Below are 12432 nucleotides of genomic sequence, written 5' to 3'. Positions count from 1 at the left end.
TGGAATACTATTCAACTACAATGAAAAATAAAATATTGGAGTTTGTATGTAAAGAATGGAACTAGAAAAGATCATAAATGATCACAAAGAAATAACCCACACTCAAAAAGAGAAACCTCACATGCTCCCTATCACTGAAGGCTCCTTTCACCAAATCTTCAGAGTGTACACCCTGAAGTAATGGCATAATTCAAGAAATTCAAAAGCACCATTGCTGGAGAGCGATGGAGAAGGGAAGAACAGGGCTCAAATCTTCCCTTACCAGACAAGTAGCAAGATGGAGGCTGGTTTCTAATTAGGAAGGGGTAATGGTTATAAATATAGAAAGAAGAAAAGGGATAAAACAATAGTAGGTACATCTGAAAAATTCCTACCTAAACATGTAAGTTTGTGTGTGTGTGTGTATAATTATATATATATAATTTCATATATATAATGAAAATGTCCCATCTGTGCTAATAACGATATAAAAAGTAGAGAAAACCCAGAATATTCTCAACACCTATAAAGAGCAAAGATCCTTGTGCACACTGGAGAAGCCAGGAAAGTTAATCAAACACCTTACCTCTTCAATGGAATGAGGTACTAACTGCTCTTCCTAGAACACTAGGAATGATGTCCTTTACAACCTGGTGATCCTTTGCTTTCTGATGAAACAGGATTGCCTTATCTCCCCGAATTTATGCTTTTACTTTCCAAGACCTTTTTCCTAAATTTGAGCATTGCTTTTCGACCATAAAACCCACGTTTATGAGTGAGATCACTTGTACTTTGTAGCAGCCTGAGTATTTCCTATGTTATCTTATGGTCAGGCCAATCCTGCCACACAGAGCTGTGATGTGTACCTCAGTCAAACTCCCCAGACCCTAAATCTTGGACCATTCTTGTGAAAGGAGCCACATGCACTTTGTAAGGAATCTCAGTGTAAACATGTTTTCAGTTGTGCCCTAGGGACTGAGTTAATTGTAATCTGAACAGCTTTTTCAAAATTGTGCTGAACGTAATATGGCTGAAATGAAATGATCCGGGCCAGACTCTAGAAGTCCTGGTCTAGCATCAGTTACAACAAAGTTTCACTCTTGTCTCTTCATGGATCCATTTTTACCTGCCTACCTTAAAGCTGGCAGAAGAATCACCACAAATGCCAGTCATGAGAAGCCATCTTTTAAAAGTATTTGGTCAGGATTGTCCAACAAGACTTTAAAACATTCAGACTGTTGCTGATGTCTCTTGATTGCTCCCCAGAGGAGGAGGTAAATTCCTACTGAGGTACAACGTTCTTCAGAGAACAGGCCCAGAAAAATCCTGGTAATTGAGGTTCTTAACGCAACCTCCCTGAAGAATAGCTGTCATGTTTCCATAAGGCAATATGAAAGCTCCCAAGATAGGAAGACACCAACAATTGTACCCAGCTATGGCACCCAATATCCACAACAGTTATCAGCCTGTCATGATAGACTTTCTGGTGGAGTAGTGGCAATATTTTGGAGTTACTTCTACCAGCTCTCTAATTAGACTTAAGGACCCACTCAACAGAAGGGAAATCATGCCCGGTACTGGAAGTCTAACCAACTAACTACCTAGGGTTAGTTAAGTCATGGATCTTGTATGAGAACCTATAATCACCACTTTACTAAGCTAAACAAATTGTAAATATTTGTCCTTATACCCACAGATAAGTAGAGTCCTTACCCCTCATCAAGGGAATGATTTTTGCAATAGGTGTAGATGAATACAGAAAAACACAACTCATCAAAATGAAGATTTGGGGAGTCCAGTTCCAAAGGATACATCTCCAAACCACTCCCACGCCTCGGGCTAGAGGATCATTGAGGAAGCAGGGAAGAAGGACTTTAAGATTCAGAGTGTCAGCTAATATGCTGTGAGACTCAGTCTTCTAGTAATGCCAGAAGCTACACCCAGAAAGTCTCACCACCATGACTGTCTAAACTTAAGCTGAAAAGGGATAACAGTAGACATGTTAAAGTCTGGAGGAAAGACCCCGGGGCCTCAACCACATACAAAGCACTACTGGTGTCTAATGAATGCTGAGCGTGGGAGAAACTGTCTTCTCCAGGGAAAACACACCAACTGATTACCTAATATCAAATGATCAGCCTGAAAACATGCATCCCGGTGACGTTATACAGGCTGAGAAGGTTGCATTTAGAAATATATATGTATATAAAAATATATGCACATATAAATTTAACAACAATTAATAGAGAAGCCATAAGTTGAAAACAGAGCAAGGAAGAGTATACCTTAAGGATCAGAGAGAGGAAAGTGAAGGTAGAAATTATGTAATTATAATTTCAAAAATAGAAAACAAGATTTAGCATATGGCTCACTTTAAGCTTCTTCACACACCATTACTCACAAAAAGTAAGTGCGCTAATCAGCCCTGTTGGTTCATTCCGATCACAGAATTACACAAAGTCCTTGCCCAAGAAATGTGCAAGATGAACTTGAGATGAAGTAATGCCTACACCCCACCCTTCAAGAAATAAAGTGGATGGCGAGGAGGGTCTCCTTGCAAAACTTTCCAGTTAAAATAGATTTTCCTGATTCCAAATCACAATAAAATTTTCCTATTTCCTATGGCCAGTTGTTAACCCAGAAACTACTTACCACAGAGGTGGCGAATCTTTGCTTCTCACGGAGTTTGAAGCGTTCTCAGCGCTGTCGGAAGAGGAACTGCATCACTGCTTATCTTGTTCTCCCTTTTCTCAAAGAATAGAGAGGTCAGATGAGAAGCCTGATCATTCTGCTGAGGAGTTGGCTTAATGTATTCTAATTAGTTCTCTTTTCACCAGTGTACGAGAGATAATGCAATGCCTAGGGTGGGTCATTTTCAAGTGCATTGGAAAATGACTTTTCAAATGGTGGCTGTTTGCAGGCTGCATGGTGTCAACTCCTAGAGTTACACATTCAAAGTTGAAGAGGCATCTTTAGGTGAATTCTTAGTTTTGTTTGCACCCCCACTTTTGGCAGTGCTAAGTACTGGCTGCTGTGTGTCACATATGCTCAGCAAGTGATGTGCAACTGAGCCACAACTCCAATTCCCACTTAATTCTTACTGTGAACATAACTAGTCCATCCCCTAGGAATATGGGGGGAATGCAACCACAAAAGCCACGAATCTCTATTGTGTTGATGATTGTAGTTAAATGTTTTTCAACAAAATTTAAAGATAGTGGAATGGGAAGCAATCAGGATCTCTTCGTCTCACTGCATCCTCCCAACGGAACCCTTATGGTTCCACCACTTACTGGAAATACTTGTACATTTCTACTTATTCCGGAACACTAAGAAAGCCCCAGTCAGTGCAAATACGCTGACCTACTCTCCCAGGAAGAGTCTTGACTGGTCTTTAGCATGGTTCTCTGACACTGTGTCTTGTTTATGTTAGGAAACGCTTGTTAAATTCCACGATATTCCACAAAATAGCATTTATTCTAGTAAATCAAAATATACATCTTGTAACTTACCTCTACTCTCAGACAGTAGTCAAAAAATTAACATCATTTGCCCTGACATTAACTTTCATTTCTTAGTCTCCACTTATTTTAGTACATGAGGAAGTTTATGTAATGACAGATTTAAACAGTTGCCTCAAAACAGTTTTATACATTGGTCTATCAATAGCATTTAAATACTCCACATAAGAATCCAAACAAAGAAGCATTCGCTCCTGTCATAGTCAACGTTATTTAAGTAAAACCTTCTGAATACAATAATGAAATATCCAAACAAAGAGAAATTCCTGAAATTCTAAGAATTATGTATGATGGAAGCTCAGTGTTGTATTCCAGATATGTCTGCAGAAATGAATACACAGGTTTTCTATCTTTGTGTTTTTCCAGATATGGACATAAACCTTTGTCAGGTGGTTGGCTTTTGAAAGGAAAACAGCAATTAACGTGGTGTACAAAATAATCTCATGTTAGTGGTCATGTAGAAGAGATCTAGAAAAAAATGCTTCATTCTGGTTTCCAGGCTACCAACTACCATAGGTGTGAGTGGAGTCATGTTAAATATATAATCATTTTGATGGCCCAATATCTGCCCATAAATGCACAAGAGAATACTCCAGAGTAGACAAGTTGGTCTCATTATAAAAAATATCTGGGCAATAAACAATATTATGATTTAAAGGAAATGTTATAGTTTTGCATATATTCATCATGTACAATGATGGGTTTCATGACAGCAACTGTAAATATGTGCTTCAGATATTTTCTCATATTTATGCTTTTACTCTTTCTTCTCACTTACACCCATGTATTGTTGTTAGTTTTCTGTTTCTCAAAAATTCCCTTTCCTATTTTAATGCCATATAGGTATAAGGATGGTGCAAAAATGATAGATGCTAGATAGATGGATGGATGGATGGATGGATAGATAGATAGATAGATAGATAGATAGATAGATAGATAGATAGATAGATAGATGGATGGATGGATGGATGGATGGATGGATGGATGGTGGGTGGGTGGGTGGATGGATGGATGGGTGGGTGGGTGGGTGGATGGATGGATGGATGGATGGATGGATGGATTGTTGATAGAGTGACTACGCATTAGAGAGGAAATGTGTGATACGATTTAACACCGTGTGATGATATTCTGGTTCATCCATTTCCCTGTCAGTGTCAGCATTTTATTCTTCTTCACAACTGATTAAAGTTCACTGTGCAGATCCTCCCATGATTTATCTATTTATTTATTAGAGTATACAGAAACTGGTATTGTTGTGTAATGTGAGTGGTGACAATAAATTTTAGAAATAGCTCAGGCTAATTGATCTTCTTGACATACATGCTGTCGGGCATGGTACAATTTGACTTTCTCTGTGAACACAGCAGACTGAAACACTCCTTGATCCACATGGAAACCAATAACCCCAGAGGTAATGGTGTAGAGCCATACACTCTGGACAGTTTTTCTGTATTGGATGGTAACTAGTAAGGTCATTCAGTTGTGTCTTTTAGAATTTAAATGTAGAGCTTCTGCAAGGCTCACGAACAACAATTACAGCTCATAAAGAAACAAATAACAAGTCAAGATGCAATCAGACAGAATATTCTGTAGATGACCTTTTTGTACAATCTATATAGTATCTTACTTGATAGAGAATCAGCCTGTTGTGGAAAAAGAAACCCTCTACTCACCCCTTATAAGGTCCCAACAACAAATCAAAATAGATTCACTCTGAGGATCTGATGAGTTTATTGTGCTTATAGAGCACAAGTAAGGCTTACTTGCAGGAGTGAGGCTGGCCCCAGAGTAACTGCACTATAAATTCTTTACTTTCATGGAAGCTGAATTCCCCATAGCTGCTTAGAGTGAGATGTTCAGTTTATTTGCCCAACCTATATACTCTTCTGTCTCCATAGACTCCAAGGCGCTGAGCAATTTGGGCATAACTGCATATAAATGGCTGGGGGAGTAGATAGAACCATTAATTGTCCCCGCCATTTTTTCTATGGGGAAAACTCAACAGTCAACACACTCGATCATGATGTACACTCACAGGCAGTCACAGCTGATTGGATGGAGATGGCCACTGTTTGGCTTAGAGGAGTACATTTAACAGCTGAGTTTGTTACTATTATATCACTATAACAAAATCCCAATCCATTTCCAATCCTAAGGAACTAACAATCAGTCTAGAAACAATTTAATCTGGTATAATCAATACCAGGTGACAAGGATAAATAAATCAATCAATCAATCAATAAATAAATAAATAAATAAATATTGATTTATAAATAAATCAATAAAGGTGACAAGGATATCATAACTCCTTTCAGGCTGTTGTGAAATAAAATCTGCTCTTCTGTGGGATCTGCATCATTGATCCCTTGGACACATTGTCTTGCAGCATTACTTATCCAATGGTATGTCCAGCAATATAAAGAGAAAATTAAGGAAAAATATACAAGGGTTCATTTTCCCATCCACTCCTTCCTTGTGGAGATTTCACATTGAATGATGTATCATAATTAATGAACCTTCCGCATTTAAGTATTCTTTCCTCTAACACCATTAAACCAAGATTGGAACACCTACCCTCACCCGCCTACCACCCTCTCACACCATCCTTTGGCAAATTTTCTGTACTTGCACGTAACCAAAGCCATACATACTGCTTTCATTAAAAACTTCTCATTAAATGTTTTAGTAGGACAAGTTATCTTTTTACATAGTATGCTAAAATGCACACAATGTTGTGCAGGTAACCACAGCTTCATTGTGAAATCTGTGAATACAGTAGCCATGTCACAGTTAGAAGATGGCATTTTAAGATCTGAAATCAAAGCGTGAACCAGGAGATGCTCGTGATGGCTTTTTTTTTAAGGAGATATTTGCAGTTGACAGCTGCTGGAAGAGAGAAACTCATTTTTGGAGTGAGCGTCACCACCGTTATATTACCCACACTCCTTAGTGGATGGTCCCATGCTCATGCACTTGTGAGAAGCCCTAAGTGGATTCAGTCTGTCATTTTTAAAGAGAAGCCATGGAAGTTGAAAGAGGCTGTGTTAGATGGGTGTAATCTGCGTGAATAGTTTAGGGTAAATAGAAGGCAATGAATGTGGACATACTTGTTTTATATACACACACATACAATTTCTCAAAAATATTTTAAAAATAAAATTTAAAACTAAAGTGAATACTTAAAATCCAAGAAAAAGCACAACATAGAAATGAAATAAATTTCTCAAATTCAAATATTCTTATCAACTTTCACAGAAGAGAAAACCACATTTCAAAGAGGAGGAGATGACACTCCCTACCGCCATGTGGTTGCACAGCACAACACACAAGCACCACTTCCTTCTTTACTAGACTCTGTTTTAAAGGAATTGCTCCTCAGCAAAGCAACACAGCTCACAGTGGGCTGCTAAATAGATGCATTTCCTTAAATAAGCTTTTGGGGTTCTATACTGGAAGAAAAAGGAAAACATCCAATACAATCTGTTGTCCATGTCCTAATTCAGTAGTAACTTATACTGAAGGCAAAGTACTCCTTTTAAATGCTTCATACAAATGTGATTTCTTACTTGGCTCACAGAATGAGAGGTGATATATTCCATAAGACTGTACTATTATCATAGTTTAAAGCAATTCCCTTATGGCAGATGTGCTTAGTGTGTGATGCTATATTAAAACACTGTCACATGCATTCGGTTATTATTACTCCTACAACCAACATCTCTGTGTCATTAATATGGGCTTTGTAATATTCTTTATTTTTCATATTATTAAAGCAGTGTTTTATGTAGTACAAACGGGTCTTAATGTAAATGTATGACTTTAGATGACCATAAACTTCTGATTCTCTTTCCTCTGTGAAAAGAAAATTATCAGCTCAAGACCCCCAAACAAAGCATTCAGAACAGGGGAGATTTATTTGTCCCAGAGGGATAGAAGACACAGAATAAGAGACATAGCAGGAGATGGAGGATATAAGGAAGAAGGAGTATTTGTACAGGCAGGGAGAGGAGGGCACAAAGGACAACCTCTGGGTAGAGAGGAGACAGAGGTGGCCTATAGACAAATAGTGGTTTATTAAGGTAAAATGGGAAACTCTGTGTTAGGATGTGTTGCTTAATTTATATTGTTTTATTTTATTATTATTTGGGGGGGGTGTTCTAGACAGAGTTCTCTGTATAACAATCCTAACTGTCCTGCAACTAGTTCTTGTAGGCTAGACTGGCCTCAAACTCATGGTGATCTGCTTGCCTCTGCCTCCCAAGTGCTGGGATTAAAGGCATGAACCAACACTGACTGACTGAGTTATTTAATTTTGATGTCACATGTTAATCACATGAGCCACGAGGGGGTTTTAATTGCTGGTCTTCAATATTTTGATAGCTAGACCTTGGTAGTCAGCATCAAGAGGAGAAAATTGCCAAAAAGAGGGAATAGCCCTTGGTGGCTAGCTTCAGGAAAGTAATATAGCACCTTTTAACAGGGCAGAGGGATCTACGTAAAAAAGCAATGCCTGGCAGAGGCTCATGCTCCAGGGGGCTGGTGTCCCTTCAGCCCACTTCCCAGGTGCTGAGAGGATAGATGTGCACCATTACATCTTCTGTATTGGGTGCTGTGAGTAGAACCCAGGAACACAGACAAATGCTCTTCCCACTATGTTACAGTCCTGGAATTCACAGATCTTTTATAAGTAGACAATAAAAGTGATGATTCTGGACACTTATAGGTTGGGCTATCAAGAAACCAGTAATTTCTGCAGCTTTTCCTGCAGTCCTTGATGGAATTTTGAATCACAGTGAAAACAAAATTCTGGCCATATGTGTGGAGGAAATTTCTAGACTGAGACAATGGAGGTAGAAAGGCAACCATAAGTGTGGGTGGACCAATCTATGGCCTGGGGTTCAGAACTGAATAAGAAGGAAAAAGCCAGCTGAGCAGACAAGTACATAGTTCTCTGCTTCCCAACTGCAGATTCAGAATAACGAACAGTGTCACGCTCCTGTCATCATGCCGAGCACCCCAGAAGCACTGCACACCTGGAGAGGAGGGGAAAAGGACGCGTCCATCTTAAGTTAGTTACCTTTACTAATTTTTCTTTACATAACAGCATGAAAAGTCACAAAGCGTTCTCCCATCATGATTTTATCTAAGAAACGGAGAAATCCCTGAGTGAATATGTATTGTTGACGTGGGCATGGCCATGCCAAGGACTCCATGGCATCCAGGGATGAACCACAAAACAACTGGGAAGACCCTCAGAGGTGGATGAAAATGCCTTCCTCTGATCGATTTTGATAATGTGCAGACAATTTCCACCATAGCTGTCTCATTCTGGATGTCAACAGACTGAAGACTACCAAGATCATCTAAAAGGGTTCCCTTAGTCCAAAGTTGTGTGCAAACAAGGCCTTCTGGTTTACATGTATATAACAATCATCTTTTCTTTCGCAGTTAATTGAAATAACTTTGTCTTCTTGTTCAACTGTATCTAAAAAACTCAACAAGCTTCTGGGATACTTCGGAGAACCAAGACTGCCCCACCCCAGCCTTTGTCCCTTATGTGTGTCCCTGTCATTTCCTCATTCTCCTTCTGTCCCATGTCAGGCCCATTTGTGAGGAAAGGTGTGGAAGTTTAGGCAGGAGAAGTGCCAATAGTGAAGCGCTTTCTGAGGATGTTCAAGACTCTGGACTCACAAATAGACACTCTCAGGCTGTACTGATCCATGCAAACTATCAAGGTAACTACCACTGATCCATTTTTATTTGCCTTGTATGACCAAATAGCATTATGTATGTATATATATATATATATATATTACATATGTATACATATACTTTTTGGATATATTTATGTACTGTTTCTCTCCTTAACTAAATTTCAAAGGCATGTGATGTTTGCTTACTATAGATTTCAATTTTCAATCAGATGTCAAAGGTTAACATGATATGGTATTTTCCATATCAAAAATAATGCAGTTGGCCTTTTAAATGCTGACCTCAAGCAAAAAATACTTTCTTGCATGGGAAAAAAAGTACTCAGCAGACACTCAAGATGAAAATCTACAGAACCTGTATAACCTGATAGGAAATACAGACAACCAACTTCTTAATAGGTATATGAGATGAAGTCGTTCCGAGACAGCTATTAAAAATGAAAAAAGTTACTATTTCATCTCTGATTATTCCCCCAGGAAAAGTGTAAATACGTGTTCAACCAGGATCACACAAAGGCATATTCACAGCAGCATGGCTCATAACATCACAGTGTAGAAACAGTGAGTAATCAACAGACTCCATTCACAGAACACTGTGAAGCCTTTAAAGAATAAGGCACAATGAGTATCCCAGTGTGGATGAAGCTAGAAAATATTGTGTTCTTTGAAGAAGGCCAAGTGTAGAGACTGGGGAGGAGAGGGACCTCAGTCAGTAAAGTGCTTGCCTGGCAGAGAAGTGGATTTGAGTTAAGGTCTTATGACTCAGAAAAACAAACAAACAAACAAAAAACGTGCATGGCGGTGCCTGCTTGGAATCACAGAGCAGAAAAACACAGAGACGGATGTTTGGAGTTTCTTGGCCAGTCAGCTTAGCTTGCTTTATACGCTCCCGACCAATGAGAGTCATTCTCTCAGTTAAAACGATGGCAACTGAGGCCTCAGTAAGGATATCTAATACACATGTTTTGTTCCTGCAAGGCATGAATAACCCAGACACAGAGGGCCGTATGTCTTTTGTCATTCTACGGATAAGAACAATTCAAATCAAGAAATCCCCATAAGAAAAACTGTATTTAATGTTCACCACAGGTTTGAAAACACAGAGAGTAAGATGACTGTTCAACAAGTCTAAAATTAAATACAGTGAATTAAACATACTAAATGACTTAAATGCTTATGTATGACTTTTATCTTAATAATAAATCAAAAATGATTGCAACATGGAGACCTAAGCAGAACCTTGGTTTCCTGTTTTCATTTTGGAAAAATCATGTGTGTCATTGTCATAGTTTGCTGACTACCATTGACTTCCTGTGTTTAGAAAAAAACGGTCTTTCATTCTAAATTTATGCTGATCTAATAGAAAATGATGGTGTCAGAAGACAACATATTGAGACCAAAATCAGAGAACAGGTTTTAATTATAAGAACCTGTCATAAAACTCATGATTTCCCTTTTTAATTATTACCTTTTATATAAAATCAGAGCCTCATGACAAGCTTCAGATTTACATGTGATCCTGCTGGGGAAAGACGTGGATGAGTAGGAAGAAGTAATTCAGACAGTTGTTGCAGCTGACTATGTATGCTGGACTCCAGTATACAATCCTATCACCAAAAGGAGGAAACAGAAAGAGATTGAAGAAGTATCACACTGATTATAGTGGCAAACAGCTATCCTCCCATTGAAACCAAACAAGAATCTCTCCTTCTTCACATCCTGAACAGCATTTTCAATTTTGTCAATTACCATTTTAACTGGAGAGAGAGATGATTTTATTGTTACAAGAGCTCCAATTCATAATATTAACAAAAACCCAGAGCCAGATATCAGGAAAAATGCTGAAAGATCAGCAAGAGAAAGGAGTAAGCCACAGACAACCTTACCTTGCTAACTCCTCGGCTGAAAAAGGACTGAACTCATGTCTTCTCCCAACTCATTTTCCTCTCTCCACCCAGCCACACACTTTCTGTATCGACCTCCACACCTCTGTGCTTGGCTAGTGGCTAGCAACACTCTCTGAAATTCAAGAAAGTTTTATTTGTTGAAATACAAACAAGATATTACCACATTTCCCCTTTTCTGTGTGTCAGAGGCCAGTTTCGGCAAAAATACCACTTACCAGGGTAGGGGCTTGGGGATTAGAAGAGTAAATGGCACAAAGTCGTGAGTAAAAATAATAAAACAGAAACATTGGACAGTATGAGGAGGAAGTTCCAGTGAATACTGAAATCTGCCTGTGCTTAGTTTCCATACACTTTTGTACGCAACACTAGAGTGGGAAGAAAATAAAAGACTGTATTAACATGATACAAGGAAGTGAACATACCAGTTGAAGGCTGCAGGCTACATTCTTAGTTAAACATTAATTTGCTAGAACAAGACAAGTCATACTCACACCCTAGACCAAGACATTCTGTAGGCAAAACACTCCCTGGGTAGAATTCATTGTTACCTCCTTAAGGGAGCAGGGACTTAGTTGGATCCTTAGACTTTTGTTTGAGGTAAAAACATATCTACTTTTCTATTTCCTGAAATACAAGGTCTGGATATTATCCATACCTGTTGACAATAACATTGAGAGAGCAGAACTCTCTGATCTAAATCTAGGTGGAATCTTTGTTGAGTAGAAACAGACAATATCCTTGAAGGAATAGAGGTAAGTTAAAACTCTCTGACCTATGGTCAAGGTGGAAATAGACTCATATTTTTGGGCCTCTACATTTTTGTCCAAAATAAAAAGAAAGTTATAATACAAGAAAAATATATACACAATAACTATATACAGTATTTACAGGCAAGAAATATAACAACAATCTCTAGTTCAATAGCAAATTACAAATTTAGAGAAAATAATCCATACATATCCTATCTTGATGAGTCTAAAAGTTTGTAGCTAATTCACTTTCTAGTCTAACTTGCATTACCAAAACTATATTTTAATGTCTCTCTATCTTATATGCTTTATACCTCTTTAGTAAATTTCTTAGTCTGGTAACAAGGAAAACTATAGCTATAACTAGGAAGTCTTCAACTCTATCAGACACCAGAGAAGGAAATAATATTACCTGAGTAAGTAGGAAGTACAAGTAAGTGACTTCCAAGATATGTAAGATATGGCAGAAACAGCTGGCTGCCCAGACATTCACCCAAGGTTTCTCTGCAATGTTGGGGGATCCATCTTCACTTACAGACCTAGCATATCTGACAGACTGTTCCGT

General features: G+C 38.4%; 1 protein-coding gene across 4 annotated transcripts in view; it reads right to left on the bottom strand.

Annotated features, from left to right (window-relative positions):
• The window catches only part of LOC146893994 (adhesion G protein-coupled receptor E4-like), an 83538-nt gene extending 72323 nt beyond the window's left edge, over positions 1 to 11215 (bottom strand). For 2 of the 4 annotated variants that reach the window (XM_087909457.1, XM_087909460.1), the window contains exons 1-2: positions 11098 to 11215; positions 2632 to 2723 (exon numbers count right to left, since the gene is read on the bottom strand). The gene's annotated coding sequence lies outside the window, so the exon portion shown is untranslated. Of the gene's footprint in view, positions 1 to 2631; positions 2729 to 11097 lie in introns of all 4 variants that reach the window. The other 2 variants (XM_087909458.1, XM_087909459.1) reach the window with 2 other exon arrangements.
• Between the last annotated feature and the right edge of the window lie 1217 nt (positions 11216 to 12432).

Source organism: Myodes glareolus, chromosome 8 (assembly GCF_982192425.1).
Source record: "Myodes glareolus chromosome 8, mMyoGla1.1, whole genome shotgun sequence".
NCBI lineage: Eukaryota > Metazoa > Chordata > Mammalia > Rodentia > Cricetidae > Myodes > Myodes glareolus.
Note: the sequence above shows the minus strand (reverse complement) of the source record. Positions and strands in the feature narration are given on the sequence as shown.